We start from the raw sequence: 21,544 nt of genomic DNA on the forward strand, positions 1-21,544 counted from the left end.
ATGCTCGACTATGCATATCATTGACAGCTTTGGAAAGAAAACACTCTGACGTTTCCAAAACTGCAAAGATATTGTCTGTGAGTGCCACAGAACTGATGTTACAGGCGAAACCCAGATAAAAATCCAATCAGGAAGTGCCGCATTTTTTGAAACCGCCTCATGCCAATGACTCCTTATATGGCTGTGAATGGGCCACGAATGAGCTTAGGCTTTCTGTCGCTTCCCCAAGGTGTCGACAGCATTGTGACGTATTTGTAGGCATATCATTGGAAGATTGACCATAAGAGACTACATCTACGTGGTCGCTTGGTGTCCTCCGTTGCAATTATTGCGTAATCTCCAGCTGCAGTATTTTTCCGTTTGCTGCTGATGAGAAACCAACTGTCACGACTGATATATTATCAAATAGATATGTGAAAAACACCTTGAGGATTGATTCTAAACAACGTTTGCCATGTTTCTGTCGATATTATGGAGCTAATTTGGAAAAAAGTTTGGCGTTGTAGTGACTGCATTTTTCGGTCTTTTTCTTAGCCAAACGTGATGAACAAAACGGAGCTATTTCGCCAACACAAATAATATTTTTGGAAAAAATGAACATTTGCTATCTAACTGAGAGTCTCGTCATTGAAATCATCCGAAGTTCTTCAAAGGTAAATGATTTTATTTGAATGTTTTTTTTGGTTTTGTGAAAATGTTGCCTGCTGAATGCTAGGCTTTTAATGCTAGGCTATCAATACTCTTACACAAATGCTTGTGTAGCTTTGGTTGAAAAGCATATTTTGAAAATCTGAGATGACAGTGTTGTTAACAAAAGGCTAAGCTTGTGTTTCAATATATTTATTTCATTTCATTTGCGATTTTCATGAATAGGAAACGTTGCGTTATGGTAATGCGCTTGAGGCTATGATTACGCTCCCGGATACAGGATAGCTCGTCGCTAGAGGTTAATCGTATTTGTATTTTTTACTACTTTTTTAATAATCTTTACAGAATAATGCCACGGGCACTATCTGATGTGTGGAGACATTTCACTGCAGCTGATGTAGAATGAACAGCTGTGTACATTTGTAAATACTGTGCCAAATCATATGTGAAGAATGCAACAAAGCTGCAAAATCATCTGGCCAAGTGCATAAACTTCCCTCAGCGCTCACCACAAGCAACCTCTGACAAAAGTCCCTCTACTTCTATTCGAGGTGAAAATTATATGAATCAGACACCTTATCGATAGCAACAGCTCGAGCTGTGTATGCAACTGCTTCACCTCTGATGCACACGGGCAATGTGTATTGGAAGAGATTTCTGAATGTTTTCGACCCAGCATACACCCCTCCAACCAGACATGCTTTATTTACTCATTTGCTGGATGCAGAGTTCAACAGAGTTCAAGTGAACGTCAAGCAAATCATAGAGAAAGCAGGCTGTAATGCAATCATCTCTGATGGGTGGCCTGATGTTTGTCGGCAAGGAATAATTAACTACATCAGACAGTATTCTACAAGATAACAGACACAAGGGACAACAGATACACTGGTCTCTACATTGCAGATGAGCTGAAGGCAGTCATCAATGACCTTGGACCACAGAAGGTGACACTGGTGACAGACAATGCTGCTAACATGAAGGCTGCTTGGTCTAAAGTGGAGGAGTCCTACCCTCACATCACACCCATTGGCTGTGTTGCTCATGCATTGAATCTGCTCCTCAAGGACATCATTGCACTGAAAACAATGGATACACTCTACAAGAGAGCCAAGGAAATGGTTAGGTATGTGAAGGGTCATCAAGTTATAGTAGCAATCTACCTCACCAAGGAAAGTGAGAAGAATAAGAGCACCGCATTGAAGCTGCACAGCAACACCCGTTGGGGTGGTGCTGTCATCATGTTTGACAGTCTCCTGGAGGGCAAGGAGTCTCTCCAAAAATGGCCATATTACAGTCTGCCAATATCAACAGCCCCATCAAGAAGATCCTACAGGATTATGTATTTTGAGAGAGTGGTAAGCAGCCTGAAACCTATAGCAGTAGCCATTTCATGGATTGAGGGAGACAATGCCATCCTGTCTGATGTTCAGAGACTGCTTGCTGATGTTCTGAAAGAGCTGCAAAATCTGGACCCATACAAATCAGCCGGGCTAGACAATCTGGACCCTCTCTTTCTAAAATGATCTGCTGAAATTGTTGCAACCCCTATTACTAGCCTGTTCAACCTCTCTCCAAACTGCTACAGACCTATATCTATCCTACCCTGCATCTCTAAGGTCTTCGAAAGCCAAGTTAACAAACAGATCACAGACCATTTTGAATCACATCGTACCTTCTTCGCTATGCAATCTGGTTTCAGAGCTGGTCATGGGTACACCTCAGCCACGCTCAAGGTCCTTAACGATATCATAACCGCCATCGATAAGAGACATTACTGTGCAGCTGTATTCATTGACCTGGCCAAGGCTTTCGACTCTGTCAATCACCACATTCTTATTGGCAGACTCAACAGCCTTGGTTTCTCAAATGATTGCCTCGCCTGGTTCACCAACTACTTCTCTGATAGAGCTCAGTGTGTCAAATCGGAGGGCCTGTTGTCCGGACCACTGGTAGTCTCTATGGGGGTGCCACAGGGTTAAATTCTCGAGCCGACTCTCTTCTCTGTATACATCAATGATGTCGCTCTTGCTGCTGGTGATTCTCTAATCCACCTCTACGCAGACAACACCATTCTGTATACTTCTGGCCCTTCTTTGGACACTGTGTTAACTAACCTCCAGACGAGCTTCAATGCCATACAACTCTCCTTCTGTGGCCTCCAACTGCTCTTAAAAACAAGTAAAACCAAATGCATGCTCTTCAACCAATCGCTGCCTGCACCTGCCCGCCCGTCCAGCATCACTACTCTGGACGGTTCTGACTTAGAATATGTGGATAACTACAAATACCTAGGTGTCTGGCTAGACTGTAAACTCTCCTTCCAGACTCACATTAAGCATCTCCAATCAAAAATTAAATCTAGAATCGGCTTCCTATTTCGCAACAAAGCTTCCTTCACTCATGCTGCCAAACATACCCTCGTAAAACTGACCATCCTACCGATCCTTGACTTCGGCGATGTCATCTATAAAATAGCCTCCAACACTCTACTCAGTAAACTGGATGTAGTCTATCACAGTGCCATCCGTTTTGTCACCAAAGCCCCATATACTACCCACCACTGCGACCTGTAAGCTCTAGTTGGCTGGCCCTCGTTTCATAATTGTCGCCAAACCCACTGGCTACAGGTTATCTACAAGTCTCTGCTAGGTAAAGCCCCGCCCTATCTCAGCTCACTGGTCACCATAGCAGCACCCACTCGTAGCACACGCTCCAGCAGGTATATTTCACTGGTCACCCCCAAAGCCAATTCCTTCTTTGGTCGCCTTTCCTTCCAGTTCTCTGCTGCCTCTAACTGGAACGAACTACGAAAATCACTGAAGCTGGAGATTCCCATCTCCCTCACTAGCTTTAAGAACCAGCTGTCAGAGCAGCTCACAGAGCACTACACCTGTTCATAGCCCATCTGTATACAGCCCATCTATCTACCTCATTCCCATACTGTATTAATTTATTTTGCTCCTTTGCACCACAGTATCTCTACTTGCACATCCATCTTTTGCACATCTACCATTCCAGTGTTTAATTGCCATATTGTAATTACATCATCACCATGGCCTATTTATTGCCTTAACTCCCTTATTTGACCTTATTTGCACTCACTGTATATAGACTTTGTTTTCTTTTTTTCTACTGTATGTTTTGTTCATTCCATGTGTAACTATGTGTTGTTGTACGTGTCGAACTGCTATGCTTTACCTCAACTAGCCTACCTGGTTAAATAAAGGTGAAAAAAAAAGAAGGAAAAAAAAGAGAAAACATCTGTACTGCCCACTTCACTGTTGCTCCAAGCAGAGGAAACTGCAGTTTTGAAATACATCAAAAAGCGTGAAGAGTGATTTGGGACTGTTTGAGTATCTTTTATCTCTCCCTCCCTTTCCCTCTCTTTCCCCCCTCCCCCTCATTCACAAAAATACACACAGTCAGGGACATGTCACTAAGCCCAGTAGACGTATCCCAGGCCCAACAGCATACAGGCTGGATTCCATCACAGTTTCAACCACCATCCTGTCTCCATTTACCAGTGAGGACACAAGAGGGGCAGAGGCCTTCCCATCTCCATAAAAATATCCCTTGACCCCCGATTCCGATCTGTCCATTTGGTGTGCAGAAACCGTGAGACCGTATCATTGGCTAAACCAAGGGTGGTCTTCCCTAGATCACAACTGAGATTGTCTCCTTGGGTTTCCGGCGGCGAGAGCCAGACAGGGTTCAAAGGTGAGAGAGGTGGTCCGGTGGTCCATGGCCAAATTGGAGTCGAGGGCAGGACGACACAGCCGGCGGAAACGGTACAGGTCAACAGGAGAGATGGACGGGTTGTTAGTCACACATAACATATGCCTTTAATGCACTGTACAGTATGTCTTATATGCTTAGTACAGTCTTGTGCACTGAATTACTGGCCAAACTATTCACTATAGCATGATGGGAAGGTTATTTTCAAGACACACTAACTAATGTCTTGTGTAATCATAGGTTAAGTCACAGGGGAGATGGAGGTAAGTAAGTGTAGAGTCAGTCCACATAGTGCAGTGTTGGATGGTAGGGGCAAGAGTAACGGTTAATGTGGGAGTCAGGGTTATGGTAGGGCCAAGTGTAGTAGTTGGTTGTTGGTGTAAAAATGTCACTGTGTGACTCACCTGTGTTAGGCTGCAGGGGATGGTGGCCAGGGCGTAAAGTGCACAGGGGGGACAGAGGGATCCAGCACACCAAGGAGAACACAAACGTCGCCTGGAGAGAGAGCGAGAAAGAGAGTTGCACACACAGATTGCTTGTCTGAATAGGACCCAATGGATTCATCTTGGACCAGTGTATCAGTCTGATCCATTTGTCGGGTAAGAAATGTACAGAGAAAAGTCACAACAACTAGATTCTGCAAAAAAATCTAACCAAATAATTCAGACAATTACTCACATGTGTACACAGATATACAATTACAGACACAAATGGGAAACATAAAGTTCACAGGACTCTTCCCACACACAGGGGTCAAGGGTTAAAGGTCACTCACCGTGCACATGGCTGGCGTCAGGTAGCGCCAGCACAGCTTGAAGAAGGGCAGCGGGAAATCATGTGCTTAATGTTGTCATTGAACCTGTCAGACCCTAAGGAACAGGACGAGGGGTCAGGGGTTATTACATGGTTCTGTGGTCAAGGCCTGGTTCTGACCACAACAGTGGTTGAACCATGGTTCTGAATTGTAAGGACCATACAAGGTCAATCTGAAGTCCAGGCACAATCGTAAAGACTAGTAATTGAAAACTAGAAACTGGTCCTAGAAACCCCAAACCACTTAAATCGGAGACCCATATAAGATGGTAGAACCGTAGAACAGGATCTTGTCTAAGGTCCTGAATAGACCACCTTTAAATCTCATGGAAGTAACGACCATAGAGGAACCACTGGAGACCTGACTGCAGTCTAAACAACCATGGACAAACGCCATTTCCACAGCTCTCCACGGGGATGCTCAGAGAGTAGTAAAGCATGGCTACCTCAACTCTCCCAAGTGCATTCGGGGAGTATTTAGACCCCTTCCCATTTTCAACATTTTGCTACCTTACAGCCTTATTCTAATATTGATTAAATTAACTTTTTTCCTCATCAATCTACACACAATACACCATAATGACAAAGCGAAAACAGGTTTTTAGAAATGTTTGTACATTTACATAAGTATTCAGACCCTTTGCTATGAGACTCGAAATGGAGCTCAGGCGCATCCTGTTTCCATTGATCATCCTTCAGATGTTTCTACAACTTGATTGGAGTCCACCTGTGGTAAATTCAATTGATTGGACATGACTTGGAATGGCACACACCTGTCTATATAAGGTCCCACAGTTGACAGTGCATGTCAGAGCAAAAACCAAGCCATATGAGTTTGAAGGAATTGTACGTAAAGCTCAGAGACAGGATTGTGTCGAGGCACAGATCTGGGGAAGGGTACCAAAAATGTCTGCAGCATTGAAGGTCCCCATGAACACAGTGGACTCCATCATTCTGAAATGGAAGAAGTTTGGAACCAGCAAAACTCTTCCTAGTGTCACGTCCTGACTTTAGATATCTCTGTTTTCTATATATTTTGGTTAGGTCAGGATGTGACTAGGGTGGGTACTCTACGTTTTTGTATGTCTAAGGGTTTTGTATGTCTATGTTGGCCTGATATGGTTCCCAATCAGAGACAGCTGTTTATTGTTGTGTCTTATTGGAGATCATATTTAGGCAGGCCTTTTTCCCACTTTCTGGTGTGGGATCTTGTCTATGTGTAGTTGCCTGTCAGCACTATATTGTATAGCTTCACTTTTCGTTTGTTATTTTGTTAGTTTGTTCGGTGTTCATTCTTTTAATAAAGAGAATGTACACATACCATGCTGCGCCTTGGTCTCCTTCATATAATGAACGTGACACCTAGAGCTGGCCGCCTGGCTAAACTGAACAATCGTGGGAGAAGGGCTTTGGTCAGGGAGGTAACCAAGAACCCAATGATCACTCTGACAGAGCTCCAGAGTTTGTCTGTGGAGATAGGAGAACCTTCCAGAAAGACAACCATCTCTGCAGCACTCCTCATTGAAAGGCACATGACAGCTCGCCTGGAGTTTACCAAAAGGCACGTAAAGGACTCTCAGACCATGAGAAACAAGATTCTCTGGTCTGATGAAACAAAGATTGCATCACTTCTGGAAGAAACCTGGCAACATCAATACGGTGAAGCATGGTGGTGGCAGCATCATGCCGTGAGGATGTTTTTAGCTGCAGGGACTGGAAGACTAGTCAGGATCGAGGGAAAGAAGAATGGAGCAAAGTAAAGAGAGATCCTTGATGAAAACCTGCTCCAGAATGCTCAGTACCTCAGACTGGGGCGAAGGTTCACCTTCCAACAGGACAACGACCCTATGCACACAGCCAAGGCAACTCAGGAGTGGCTTCAGGACAAGTCCCTGAATGTCCTTGAATGGCCAAGCAAGAGCCCGGACTTGAACCCCATCGAACATCTCTAGTCCGGGCTTCTGAGTGGCGCAGCGATTTAAGGCACTGCATCTCAGCGTTAGTGGCGTCACTACAGACCCTGGTTCAGTCCTGGGCTGTATCACATCCGGCCGTGATTGGGAGTCCCATAGGGCAGCGCATAATTGGCCCAGCATCGTTAGGGTTTGGCTGGAGTAGGCTGTTATTTTAAATCAGAATTTGATCTTAACTGACTTGCCTACTTAAATAAAGGTTAAATAAAAAATGTAAAAAAGACCTGAAAATAGCTGTGCAGCGACGCTCCACATCCAACCTGACAGAGCTTGAGAGGATCTGCAGAGAAGAATGGGAGACAATCCCCAAATACAGGTGTGCCAAACTTGTCGCTTCATACCCAAGAAGACTCAAGGCTGTAATCCCTGCCAAAGATGCTTCAACAAAGTACTGAGTAAATGGTCTGAATACTTACGTAAATGTTACATTTCAGTTTAAAATATTTTATACATGAGCAAAATGTTATAAAAACATGTTTTTGCTTCGTCACTATGTGGTATTGTGTGGAGATGGATTTTTAAAATATATTAGAATGAGGCTGTAACGTAACAAAATGTGGAAATAGTGAAGGAGTCTGAATACTTTACGAATGTAATGTAGGCACGCATGTATGAAGCTAAACTCACACACACACACACACACACACACACACACACACACACACACACACACACACACACACACACACACACACACACACACACACACACACACACACACACAGTTCCCACTGCTTAAGAATTCACCAGAGCTGAGAGACAGCTCCAGTCCCCCATCATCATTCCTATCTACAGCCCATGTCTCTACCTCCTGGCTAGGGCTCTTATCGTAAAACAACAATCGTCTCTTACGCTCTCAACTTACATGGAAACAAATTAAAGTAGAACACCCAAAATCCCTCTGCAGTTCCACTGCAGATTTTCACCCTGGCTTTTCTGTGTCTGAGCTTGTCTATGTTAGAGACTTAGTGTTAGCATTTGAGACAGATCTATGCCTAGGCTTTTCTGTGTCTGGAGCTTTTGGGATGTTAGCATTAGAATGTTAGCATGTTAGCATTCAAAGAAGATTTATGCTCAGGTTTTTCTTTCACCTGAGTTTTTCTGTGTTAGCGACTTAGAGTTAGCATGTTATCATCCAAGAGAGATTCATGCCTGAGCTTTTCTTTGTCTATGCTTTTTGCGTGTTAGTATCTGAGGCAGCTATTGTGGGCTCCCCAGGGCCCCATGGCTGAGACTGTGTGGCGCAACGTTCAGCGCGAAGATTTAGGGGCTGGGGAGACAGTGACTCATTAATAGGGCTGGCGCTGGCTCTGTCTCCACTACACTACAGCTCATACTGAATGTCTGCAGCCCGCAATAGACTACTCCAGATTCATATACTGTTGACCTGAGTAGGAATGAGGAAGGTAAGGGTAGAGGATATACAAGATTTGTGCATAGTTAAACACCACTGTTAGCTTACTTTGTGTGTATTTGCACAATTGAGAGAGAAAGCCAAAGCGAGATCTATAGATAAAACAAAGAAAGAAAGTACTGTGTTTCGAGGCACACGTCAGAGGGTGTGTGTTCATTACAGGTGTACAGTGTTAAGTCTACATTAGGGTGAAAGATGTTGTGTTAAGGTTGTGATAAGGTATTTATTGTGCACAACCTCTGGACTCACTGTAAACCCAGCCCACGGCCACCGACTGGAAGATGGACAGGAGCAGCAGACCGGCCCCACTGCAGGAGTAGTGGTCATAGATCTGGAACACATAGAGACCACCCTATCCAAAGAGATTGAGAGAACATTACATCACAGATGTATCACCACATCATAGATCTATACAATTGAAAAGTTAGAGGGAGATAATTTAATTGGGAGAAGACATTTGGATAATGTACTAATTGTAACACAGTGTCTAGCGGTAAGTGGATATGTCAACTAGTCAGACATTAGTTCAAATAGACAAACAGACAACCAATCATGTAGACAGATAGACAGACAGGCAAGCAGACTGACAGACAGTTAGCTAGCCAGCCACCCAGCCAGCCAGCCAGCCACCCAGCTAGCAATGTAGCCAATCACGTAGACAGCTCCCCAAGCTAACCAGCCAGTTATGTGGCCAGTAAAACAGACAACCATCCATTCACCTAGCCTGACGACTCACACTAAATTATTCTGCTGCTCGGTCATTTGCTACAGACTTTAGGGGCATAAGGGGCGTTTTACAAAACAAAGTAATCAGCGATTGGACCGTCTCTAATCAATCGAAGTATCAAAGCCAAAGACACATTTTCAAACCGCCGCATTACCCATGTGTGCTCTGTTTCTTGACCAATCAGATGGCCCTGAATGTGTTCGCATTCGGTGAAAGGTTGAGGAGGTACTCAGATTCAGACTTCCAAAGAAGAAACTGGAGAGAAACACACACAGTCAGACATACAGTCAGACAAACAGAGGCATACAACACAGAGTCAGACACATATAGAAAGTATGGCTTTTTCCACATTTTGTTCTGTTACAAAGTGGGATTAAAATGGATATAATTGTACTTTTTGTCAAAAAAATACTCTGTAATGTTCAAGTGGAAGAATTTAAAAAAACATTTATGATACTTTTATAAAAAAATAAGGGAAGAAACTAACGTCCATGGGCATGGGGTAGCTCTTGGATGGAGTAAGGAGTCTGGGTAGCCAGGCAATCATCTACTCACACATCCAATCAACCAGTCGCACCGGGGTGACCATGACCAGGACAACCCAGGAAGCAGACGACACACCATCAGCAGCAGCAGCTCTCGTCGATAACCTTGCTGGATCACCGTAGGGCAGAGGTCAGTCACATAGGTCACCAGGGCCTCCAGGCTCACAAACTGGACAGGGGGTGGAAAGGGGGAGGGGAATGGGGTAGGTTGGTGTGTGTAAGACGGTTGTTACATTGCAATGCTTGTCGTTTGCATACTGTGTGCGTTTGTGCCGGGGATACACTGGATGCATGTATGGAAGAAACCCTGTGTTTGTGTGCATGCACACAAACATACACACACACACACATACACACACGTTTGTCCAGCCCCAGCATGATGATCATGAGGAAGAACCACACAGCCCACAGCTGAGGGAAAAGCATCATGGTTACAGCCTCAGGGTATGCTATAAAGGCCAGCCCAGGGCCTGGAGAGAAACACACAGTCAGACAAACAGAGCCATACAACACATATAGAAAGTATTCACACCCCTTGACTTTTTCCACATTTTGTTCTGTTACAAAGTGGGATCAAAATGGATATAACGGTACTTTCTGCCACAAAAATACTCTGTAATGTCAAAGTGGAAGAATAAAAAATAAATAAAACACTAATATATCTTGACTATATAAGTATTCACACCCCTGAGCCAATACATGTTAGAAACAACTTTGGCAACGATTACAGCTGTGAGTCTTTTGGGGTAAGTCTCTAAGAGCTTTGCACACCTGGATTGTACAATATTTGCCCATTATTCTTTAGACTAGCAAGGAAGAAGCCACTGCTCTGAAACCGACATATAAAAGCCAGACTACGGTTTGCAACTGCACATGGGGACAAAGATCATACTTTTTGGAGAAATGTCCTCTGGTTTGATGAAATCGAAATGGAACTGTTTGGCCATAATGACCATTGTTATGTTTGGAGGGAAAAGGGGGGGGGGGCTTGCAACCCAACCGTGAAGCTCGGGATGGCAGCATCATGTTGTGGGGTGCTTTGCTGCAGGAGAGACTGGTGCACTTCACAAAATAGATGGCACCATGAGGTAGGAAACGTATTGGGATATATTGAAGCAACATCTCAAGACATCAGTCAGGAAGTTAAAAGCTTGGTTGCAAATGGGTTTTCTAAATTGACAATGACCCCAAGCATACTACCAAAGTTGTGGCAAAATGGCTTAAGGACAACAAAGTCAAGGTATTGGAGTGGCCATCACAAAGCCCTGACCTCAATCCTATAGAACATTTGTGGGCAGAACTGAAAAAGCGTGTGCAAGTTAGTTACACCAGCTCTGTCAGGAGGAATGGGCCAAAATTCACCCAAATTATTGTGGGAAGCTTGTGGAAACCTGAAAGGTTTGACTCAAGTTAAACCATTTAAAAGGCAATGCTACCAAATACTAATTGAGTGTATGTAAACTTCTGACCCACTGGGAATGTGATGGAATAAATCAAATTTGAAATAAATAATTCTCTCTACTATTATTCTGACATTTCACATTCTTAAAATAAAGTGGTGATCCTAACTGACCTAAGACAGGGAATTTTTACTTGGATTAATTAAATGTCAGGAATGGTGAAAAACTGAGTTTGAATGTATTTGCCTAAGGTGTATGTAAACCTCAACTGTAGGTACATAGGCTCCTGTAGGTCAAATACCTTCAAATACTTGGACCGGATAATTGAGCTGCACTTGATTTAGTTTTTCCGGTACAGCGGAACCATTGGAATAGTTGCAAAAATGCAAATTCCAACCTGATCAACCACACCTCCAATGCTTTCAAGTATTTGACATGTGTGGACCTATTTGACATTACCTCTTTGAAAATAAGATAACCCATCAAGAACTTCCAGTATGGTTCCAGCAACTATTTTGGATGCATAACCAGGCCAGCCAAGTACCGTTTGGCTCAGTTTGACTCTGTAGTGTGAAAAGGGTATCAGTGCATGGTGTACCTGTGTTCCAGGTGTTGTTGCAGTGAGCTCAGGGCAGCTCTGACTGGAAGCTGTGGCCCAGGTAGAAGATAGCCCAGGCCAGGACCACAATGTAGTACACACACCCATGGAGGATCATCACCTGACTGGCAAAGCCCAGACCTGTGGAAACACATTCCAAATACTTTATTTAAATCTACAAATCACATTCCAGGTCCAGGTCTCTCTTGAAACTAACCTGGTTAAATAAAGATTAAACACATAAATAAAACATCACCTTCAAAGTTTTAAACATTTCAAAAGTCACATGGACACTCATGGATACAAAAGTACCAAAAGTGTCAAAAACTTTGTCAGACCTTTACTGCATTAATAACGTCAGTTACACACCCACTAAGACACAACTCACACACACACACACGCACGTGAGCGCTTGCACACACACTCAGGCACACAGGCACATAGACAAAACACACACACCCACACACTCAAACAGAGGCAGAGGCACACAGACAACACACACGTAGTCACAGGAAAAAATACTGATACATTGTCAGGGATACATCGTTATAATTCAAATAGAACAGTTAGTGTGCATTTGCGGTGCTATTTCGTGAACATTGCACAGCTTGGCTTTTAACCAATCACATTGAGTGGTCGTTACTAACCGTTTTATAAAACACGAGGCAGACCCACCCACACACAAACTTTAACTCCCATGTAAATCATGGATTAACAAGGGTAAAGAAAATGTGCACATACATTTGAGTTACATTGCCTGCATAGCTTTCAAGATAGGATTTCACCCTTAAAACTTAGGGCACACTAAAGAGCATGCACACATGCACAGCCATAGACACACACACACATCTAAAAATCTACTAATAGCTAGTACTAGATGTACCAAAACACAGATGTAGCAGCAGCAGCAGCAGTGCTTGTCCATCTGCTAACACTTGGCTCTGTTGGCCATCACACAACTCGCTGTAAACACTCCACGCCTGCTGTCTTACCTGGGCTCTGTGTGTGTCTGTACGAGCGTATACAGCGCATTTGGAAAGTATTCAGACCCCTTGACTTTTTCCACATTTTGTTACGTTACAGCCTTATTCTAAAATTGGATCAAATGATTTCCCCCCCTCATTAATCTACAAACAATACCCCAATACAGGTTTTTTGAAATGTTTGCAAATGTATATATTTTTAAATATCACATTTACGTATGCATTTAGACCTTTTACTCAGTACTTTGAAGCACTTTTGGCAGTGACTACAGCCTAGAGTATTCTTCGGTATGACGCTACAAGCTTGGCATACCTGTATTTGGAGAGTTTCTCCCATTCTTCTCTGCAGATCCTCTCAAGCTCTGTCAGGTTGGATGGAGAGCATCCATCGGGTCAAGCCCAGGTCGGTCATTGGGCCCAGCTCGGGTCATTGGGCCAAGCCCAGACTGAAGATGTTATACCCACTGTGACTATTAAAACCTACCCTAACATTAGCACAAAACTGAAAGCGCGAACCACTGCATTTAACCATAGAAAGAGGTCTGGGAATATGGCTGAATATAAACATTGAAGTTATTCCCTCCGCAAGGCAATCAAACAAGCCAAGTGCCGGTACAGGGACAAGGTGGAGTCGCAATGAAACGTCTCAGACACGAGATGTATGTGGCAGGGTCTACAGGAAATCACAGACTACAGTACAAAAAGAAAACCAATCACGTCACGGAGGACACCGACGTCATGCTTCCAGACCAACTAAACACCTTCTTTGCCCGCTTTGAGGATAATACAGTGCCACCGTCGCAGCCCGCTAACAAGAACTGCGACCCCCCTCTTCTTCTCCATGGCCGACGTGAGTAAAACATTTAAACGTGTTAAACCTCGCAAAGCTGCTGGCCCAGACGGCATCCCTAGCTGCGTCCTTAGAGCACGCCAGCTGGCTGGTATGTTTACGGACATATTCAATCGCTCCCTATCCCAGTCTGCTGTCCCCACATGCTTCAAGATGGCCACCATTGTTCCTGTACCCAAGAAGGCAAAGATAACTGAACTAAATGACGACCGCCCCGTAGCACACACTACTGTCATCATGAAGTATTTTGAGAGAGTAGTCAAGGAAACAGGATGCACCTGAGCTCAATTTCGAGTCTCATAGCAAAGGGTCTGAATACTTATGTAAATAAAGTATTATTCTTTTTTATTTTTTAAAATAAATTTGCTTTGTCATTATGAGGTATTGTGTGTAGATTGATGAGGATTTGTATTTTTTAAGCCATTTTAGAATAAGACTGTAACGTAAGAAAATGTGGAAAAGGGGAAGGGGTCTGAATACTTTCCGAATGAACTGTACGTGTGTGTGTGTGTGTGTGTGTGTGTGTGTGTGTGTACGAGCATGTAAGTGTGTCTGTGCAGCTGTTGGCCATATGGACAGAGAACAGCAGCTGTCCGGAGAAGGGGGAGAGGAGGAGGAAGAGGCATGTTTATGTGAAAGCTATCCAGAGGCAGAGAGCTCTAACACCAGCTTGTTTACAAGACAGACAGCGTTTACAACTTGTCAACCAGGTGGCTTTGCTAAGAAGCTACAGTCATCGAACTGGCTGCACCTGTAGAAAGTACCACACCCGGGTTGTGTTCAGCAGGCACGAAGCAGAGCCGGCGTACCAGTCTATTTGAGCCATCATGCCACTCCTTGTCATGCCAAACAAGGAGTGGCAAGACGTGGTATGATGGCACAAACAGACTGGTACCCAGGTTCTGAAATTGGACAGAATGGCACAAAACAGAGAAAACAGGGAGCCAATATCTGAACTTAATAAGAGATGCGTGTTTTTGTTTTACGTTGTAAAATGTTTCACTACGGTGTTCCCTCATGAACATGTCCCAGGTTGAACAGTTTAGACCAGTGTTAGTCACTAATATTTCAGAGTGAATCCCGTTTGGAGAATGAGGGTTGGAAGGGGGTCACAAACTCAAATTGATTCATTCATGATATTAAATGAATTTATTGTAATGTTTAGGAAATCATCAGGGATGATCGTCAAAAAATCTTATGTATGGTCGTTTATGGAGAATCAATTAATTTCCAGTTACCCTGTGCAGATTCATCACTCTCCCTTCTAAAAAGTCCTGCACAGCTTGTGTCTTAGATGGAAACAGAAGACACATACTTGTTCCTGAAAGTCTTAGCTTTCAGGGATGGTAATAGCTCCAACCACTGAAGATCTAGAGCTAAATTTGTAGGAAGAAAACAATTTCAAGATGCGCCAGAGGTGCTAGAAACCGCCACTAATACCACTCCGCCACTGATACCACGGCTCTATGAACTAAGTGCTGTATTCAGCTGACTGAGGAAAACACATTCTTTCAGATTATTGCCACAAATTAAGTGAGACTAATGTGTCTCGCGAGACATGCAATGACTTGGTTTAGACAATGCAGTTGGAGTAGTAGGATACAGTGGGTGAGACTGAAAAGTATATCCTAGACTCATCTACTTCTAAAAACGTCTACGGGAAACGAGGAGACTATTGGAGAATAAGATCAAACGAGAGGGTTGAGTGTAGCTTAGTTTAGCTATATCTCTGCTCCACCTGAACAGTTCAATCTAGAGACGTAGCTATCAGTATCAAGTCTGTAGCTTTAACTCATTCATTTCAGTCTGTCCAATCCAATCCAGATAAACGCTCTCCCTGTTTTGTCAAAACAAACGATAAATCATGGCACCACAGATGAGTGAGAGTGTGTGTGACTTTGAACGTGTGTGTGTGTGTGTGTGTGTGTGTGTGTGTGTGTGTGTGTGTGTGTGTGTGTGTGTGTGTGTGTGTGTGTGTGTGTGGGTGTGTGTGGGTGGGTAGAGCCTCAATTGTTTTTAGCCCCACATACATTATTATTTAAAAATAATAATTGTTCTTGGGCTTGCCTGTTTTGCATGAATTAACTGTTTCGCTGACAGACAAGGCTTCACTGATAGCCTGGTGTAGCAGTGGTATAGTGCAATTACTGTATTGTTTAGTGTTGTGGTTTTTTTCCATTCTCTTTGCTGGCATGCATCCCACATGTTTTTCTTGTTGCCCCACCAAGATTTACATGCTAAAGTCGCCACTGCATTAAGGAAAAGATAAAAGTGTCCACTGCAGGGAATGGTCAATTATGGGTAACACAACGATTTAATCAGGGCATGTGTAAGCATTAGAGATTGTCAGCATGAAAATGCATTATTTTCCACCATAATTTGCAAATAAATTCATTAAAAATCCAATAATGTGATTTTCTGGATTTTTTTCCTCATTTTGTCTGTCATAGTTGAAGTGTACCTATGATGGAAATTACAGGCCTCTCATATTTTTAAGTGGGAGAACTTGCACAATTGGTGGCTGACTAAATATTTTTTTTGCCCCACTGTATGTTGTATATATGGGGGACAGAGGAAGGGGTAGTCATAAAAACATAATGTCAACCCCTATTATGTCACACAGAGTGAGTCCATGTAACTTATTATGTGATTTCTTAATCCACATTTGACTCCTGAACCAATTTAGTCTTGCCTAAACAAAAGAGGGTGCAACACAATATAATCCCACTTCGTAACGCAACATAACGTGAAAAAATCCAAGGGGGGTGAATACTTATCATATCCACTGTACATGTAGGCCTACTTTAGTCTCTTGTGACAGACTCTTACCGTAACATTTCATTCTGGGTTCCAAGATAAGGCCTACATAGTTTTATGACAGTACAGTAGGAAGTCATGTGAGATGTTATTCTTACAGTGGTTGACCCCAGGGTTATTTTACGGAGCAAACTTTCTGTATTGTTCCATTGACGTTATGATTAACATCTGACATCCGTGGAAGCGTCTTTCCTTCAAACTTAGTCTCTCACCTCCTCCGTTCTTGTAGCACAGGTAGGGGCATCGCCACACGTTGCCCAGGCCTATGATCTGTCCCGCCACAGCCAGCAGGAACTCTGCTTTACAGGCCCACTGGACCCTGGCCTGCAGGCCTTCCACTTTCCCGGTCTCCAGCCGCTTCTTTGCTCTTCACGTGCAAGCCACTGTTCAGCAACTCACCACCCTGCTCCGAAGCAGGCTGGGTCAACATGACAGATCCGGTAGAGATACACACACCCCTACAGAAAGAGAGGGGATGGATGAGAATAAGGCAGCCATATGGGAAAAATATGAATTAGGCAAGAGTGAGTGAGTGAGAGAGAGAGAGTGAGAGTGAGAGAGAGAGAGAGATGCAAGCAGGGAGCTTGCATCTCTGTAACAGCGAAGATGAATGACAACTGAGGAGCCATTAGGGGGAAAAATACAAATCTAGCTCCAGAATGGGAGAGAGCGAGAGAAAGAGAGACAGAGAGCGCGTGAGAAAGAGGGTTTACATGACTGCTTACATATCTGCAGCCTGCGATGGAGTAACCAACGACCTTAGTTGGGTGCTTCCCTGACAGTTGGCTTGCCTGCGTAACTTATCTGTACCGCCCTTCTCAGGGCCAGCCCTGTGTGGGGTGTGTGTCTGCCATCTGACTTCCTCAGGCTACATAAGGTCTATGTTTCAAATGGTACCCTATTCCTTATAGGGCTCTGTTCAAAAAGTAGCCCACTATGTAGGAAATAAGGTACCATTTGGGACACAGATATGGTCTAGAAGTTGTTTGGTGGGGGGGTCAACAACTAAGCAGCAGGACTGTATATCGTGAGTTAATTACATGTACAAATCGTAGACTGGCACCACATATGCTTTTGTGCAACACAAATTCTGCAGTCTTATTTTTTTTACCCCTTTTTCTCCACAATTTCATGTTATCCAGTTAGTAGTTACAGTCTTGTCCGCACCAATGTGTCAGAGGAAACACCGTACACCTGGCGACCATGTCAGCATGCACTGCGCCCGGCCGCCACAGGAGTCGCTAGTGCACGATGGGACAAGGACATCCCTGCTGGCCAAACCCTCCCAGCCGGCTGCGACAGAGTCTCTAATGGAGACTCTAATCTAATCTCTAATGGCACAGCTAGCACTGCGATGCAGTGCCTTAATACCACTGCGCCACTCAGGAGGCAATTTTGCAACTCCATTCCTAAACACCCCTCCTCCTATCCCACCCCATCCGATACCATAGAGCTCACCAGCTTGTAGTCCAAAAAAGCTGAAATGATTCTGGTTCATTCAGCGATTCCTAGAAGCAAAATTAATGAGGAAAGAATAGGGTTTTGGAATAAATGCCAAAAATAAGGTTTGAGGTCCTTTGTACTTTCTACTTTTAAACTCGGACAAAACAGAGATGCTTGTTCTAGGTCCCAAGAAACAAAGAGATCTTCTGTTGAATCTGACAATTAATCTTAATGGTTGTACAGTCGTCTCAAATAAAACTGTGAAGGACCTCGGCGTTACTCTGGACCCTGATCTCTCTTTTGAAGAACATATCAAGACCATTTCAAGGACAGCTTTTTTCCATCTACGTAACATTGCAAAAATCTGAAACTTTCTGTCCAAAAATGTTGCAGAAAAATTAATCCATGCTTTTGTCACTTCTAGGTTAGACTACTGCAAATGCTCTACTTTCCGGCTACCCGGATAAAGCACTAAATAAACTTCAGTTAGTGCTAAATACGGCTGCTAGAATCCTGACTAGAACCCAAAAATTTGATCATATTACTCCAGTGCTAGCCTCCCTACACTGGCTTCCTGTCAAAGCAAGGGCTGATTTCAAGGTTTTACTGCTAACCTACAAAGCATTACATGGGCTTGCTCCTACCTATCTCTCTGATTTGGTCCTGCCGTACATACCTACACGTACGCTACGGTCACAAGACGCAGGCCTCCTAATTGTCCCTAGAATTTCTAAGCAAACAGCTGGAGGCAGGGCTTTCTCCTATAGAGCTCCATTTTTATGGAACGGTCTGCCTACCCATGTCAGAGACGCAAACTCGGTCTCAACCTTTAAGTCTTTACTGAAGACTCATCTCTTCAGTGGGTCATATGATTGAGTGTAGTCTGGCCCAGGAGTGGGAAGGTGAACGGAAAGGCTCTGGAGCAACAAACCGCCCTTGCTGTCTCTGCCTGGCCGGTTCTCCTCTTTCCACTGGGATTCTCTGCCTCTAACCCTATTACAGGGGCTGAGTCACTGGCTTACTGGGGCTCTCTCATGCCGTCCCTGGAAGGGGTGCATCACCTGAGTGGGTTGATTCACTGATGTGGTCATCCTGTCTGGGTTGGCGCCCCCCCTTGGGTTGTGCCATGGCGGAGATCTTTGTGGGCTATACTCAGCCTTGTCTCAGGATGGTAAGTTGGTGGTTGAAGATATCCCTCTAGTGGTGTGGGGGCTGTGCTTTGGCAAAGTGGGTGGGGTTATATCCTTCCTGTTTGGCCCTGTCCGGGGGTGTCCTCGGATGGGGCCACAGTGTCTCTTGACCCCTCCTGTCCCAGCCTCCAGTATTTATGCTGCAGTAGTTTATGTGTCGGGGGGCTAGGGTCAGTTTGTTATATCTGGAGTACTTCTCCTGTCCTATTCGGTGTCCTGTGTGAATCTAAGTGTGCGTTCTCTAATTCTCTCCTCTCTTTCTTTCTCTCTCTCGGAGGACCTGAGCCCTAGGACCATGCCCCAGGACTACCTGACATGATGACTCCTTGCTGTCCCCAGTCCACCTGGCCGTGCTGCTGCTCCAGTTTCAACTGTTCTGCCTTATTATTATTCGACCATGCTGGTCATTTATGAACATTTGAACATCTTGGCCATGTTCTGTTATAATCTCCACCCGGCACAGCCAGAAGAGGACTGGCCACCCCACATAGCCTGGTTCCTCTCTAGGTTTCTTCCTAGGTTTTGGCCTTTCTAGGGAGTTTTTCCTAGCCACCGAGCTTCTACACCTGCATTGCTTGCTGTTTGGGGTTTTAGGCTGGGTTTCTGTGCAGCACTTTGAGATATTAGCTGATGTACGAAGCGCTATTTAAATACATTTGATTTGATTTTGATTTGATTTGTAGCTCAGTTGGTAGAGCAAGCTATGTTGCTTGAAACACTAGGGTAGTGGGTTCAATTCCCGGACCACCCATACTTCAAATCTATGACTGTAAATCCCTTTTTTGATAAAAGCTTCTGCTAAATGGCAAATATTCTAATATTAACACAGGCATATGAGATCTTATAAGTTTTGTTCTATGAGAAAAATTCAATCAGAACATCATCTTTAATAATTATAAAGCCTTTAGGCGCGTTGTTTTTTAAAATTACATAAATGCTTCAAAATTCAAGTTATGTTAGCTGATGAAGATAATCTCATAGAACAAAACGTATAAAATCTCCTAAACCTGTGTTTACCACAGACTTTATTTTCTGCAATTATCCAAAACCCTACAAAAAACACCACTCATTTTCCAATAGTCTTTGTCTAACAAACCATGGCAGACATAGTACCTAGGAAAGACACCGTTACTATTGGTTTCTATTGTCAGCTGAGTTACTCAAACATGTTTTACATTAGTAGGATTTTCACAGTTTACAACGGATATGCAATGGCCTAGTCAGAAGACAAATGTCCCATTTTGGCATCCTTGTACAACCAATTATTTTGGGCTACAGTGTAGCGGCTGTAGCTACACTTTTTAAATGATTATATATATTTTTTTATTTAACTAGGCAAGTCAGTTAAAGAACAAATTCTTATTTACAATGGCGGCCTACACCAGACAACACTGGGCCAATTGTAGAGATGGATCTCCACTTCCTATATTGAGTATTTTTATTTTATTTATTATTATTTAAAAAATATTTATTTTTATTTTTATTAACAACAAATCAATACAGATAGTACATGAGGGAACACAAGTATATATAGATTATAAACAATGGACAATCGAGCTAAGGGGTACAACATCACAATACAATTACACAAGGACCTTAAGGGACATACACACATTTACAATTCTAACAGCTTTTTTGCTAGTAGAGTATTTAACTGTCTTAAAATACAGTTCAATTTATTTTTGTAGGGTAAGAAAATGTAGCTTTTTGTTTGTAAATTTACATTTGTGTATATGAAATTTGGCCAAAAGAATAATGAAATTAATTACATAAAAATGTTTCAGCTTATTTCTATCGTATGTAAAGAATCCAAGCAGTACATCTCTCCACAATAGTGTAAAATCTTCATAAATGTGTTCAATTATAAATCTACTGATGTCTTGCCGCAGTTTTGTTTACATGAATACAATGTCAAAAAAGATGCAACACTGTTTCTGGGTGGTCATTACAAAAGGAGCAATTTGAGTTGATGTTTTCCTTAAACTACTTCATATTGTGGTTGGCAGGATAATATTTATGAATAATTTTAAAGGAAACTTCCTTAATTTTTGTTAACAAGTAGGTATGTGTGTGGCAACATCCAAACTTTTTTCCAACAGATATTATCAATAATTCCATTCCAATAAGACATGACATAAGGTAAAGATACAACATCCTGCTGAAACAAGGTTCGTAATCGCTCTGTTGTTGAATGGACCAAAAGAGAAACAAATCTTTCCTACTGATGAGTCAACAGGGTCAATAGAAGGTAGGCTCTGAGGGTCAGGTCTTGACACGTTCCTGAATAACAGAGCAACACATGAGGGAATGGCGTCTAAAACAATTGCAAAATATTTTGGTGTTACAGGGACCTTCCTTGTAAAGTGATAAGAATTCTTTATAACTGAGTAAAATACCCTCTGCATTTA

General features: G+C 43.2%; 1 pseudogene; it reads right to left on the reverse strand.

Annotated features, from left to right (window-relative positions):
- Positions 1–3,908: 3,908 nt before the first annotated feature.
- LOC112255170 overlaps positions 3,909–21,544 on the reverse strand; it is a 49,151-nt pseudogene continuing 31,515 nt past the window's right edge.

This window comes from Oncorhynchus tshawytscha, linkage group LG14 (assembly GCF_018296145.1).
Source record: "Oncorhynchus tshawytscha isolate Ot180627B linkage group LG14, Otsh_v2.0, whole genome shotgun sequence".
NCBI lineage: Eukaryota > Metazoa > Chordata > Actinopteri > Salmoniformes > Salmonidae > Oncorhynchus > Oncorhynchus tshawytscha.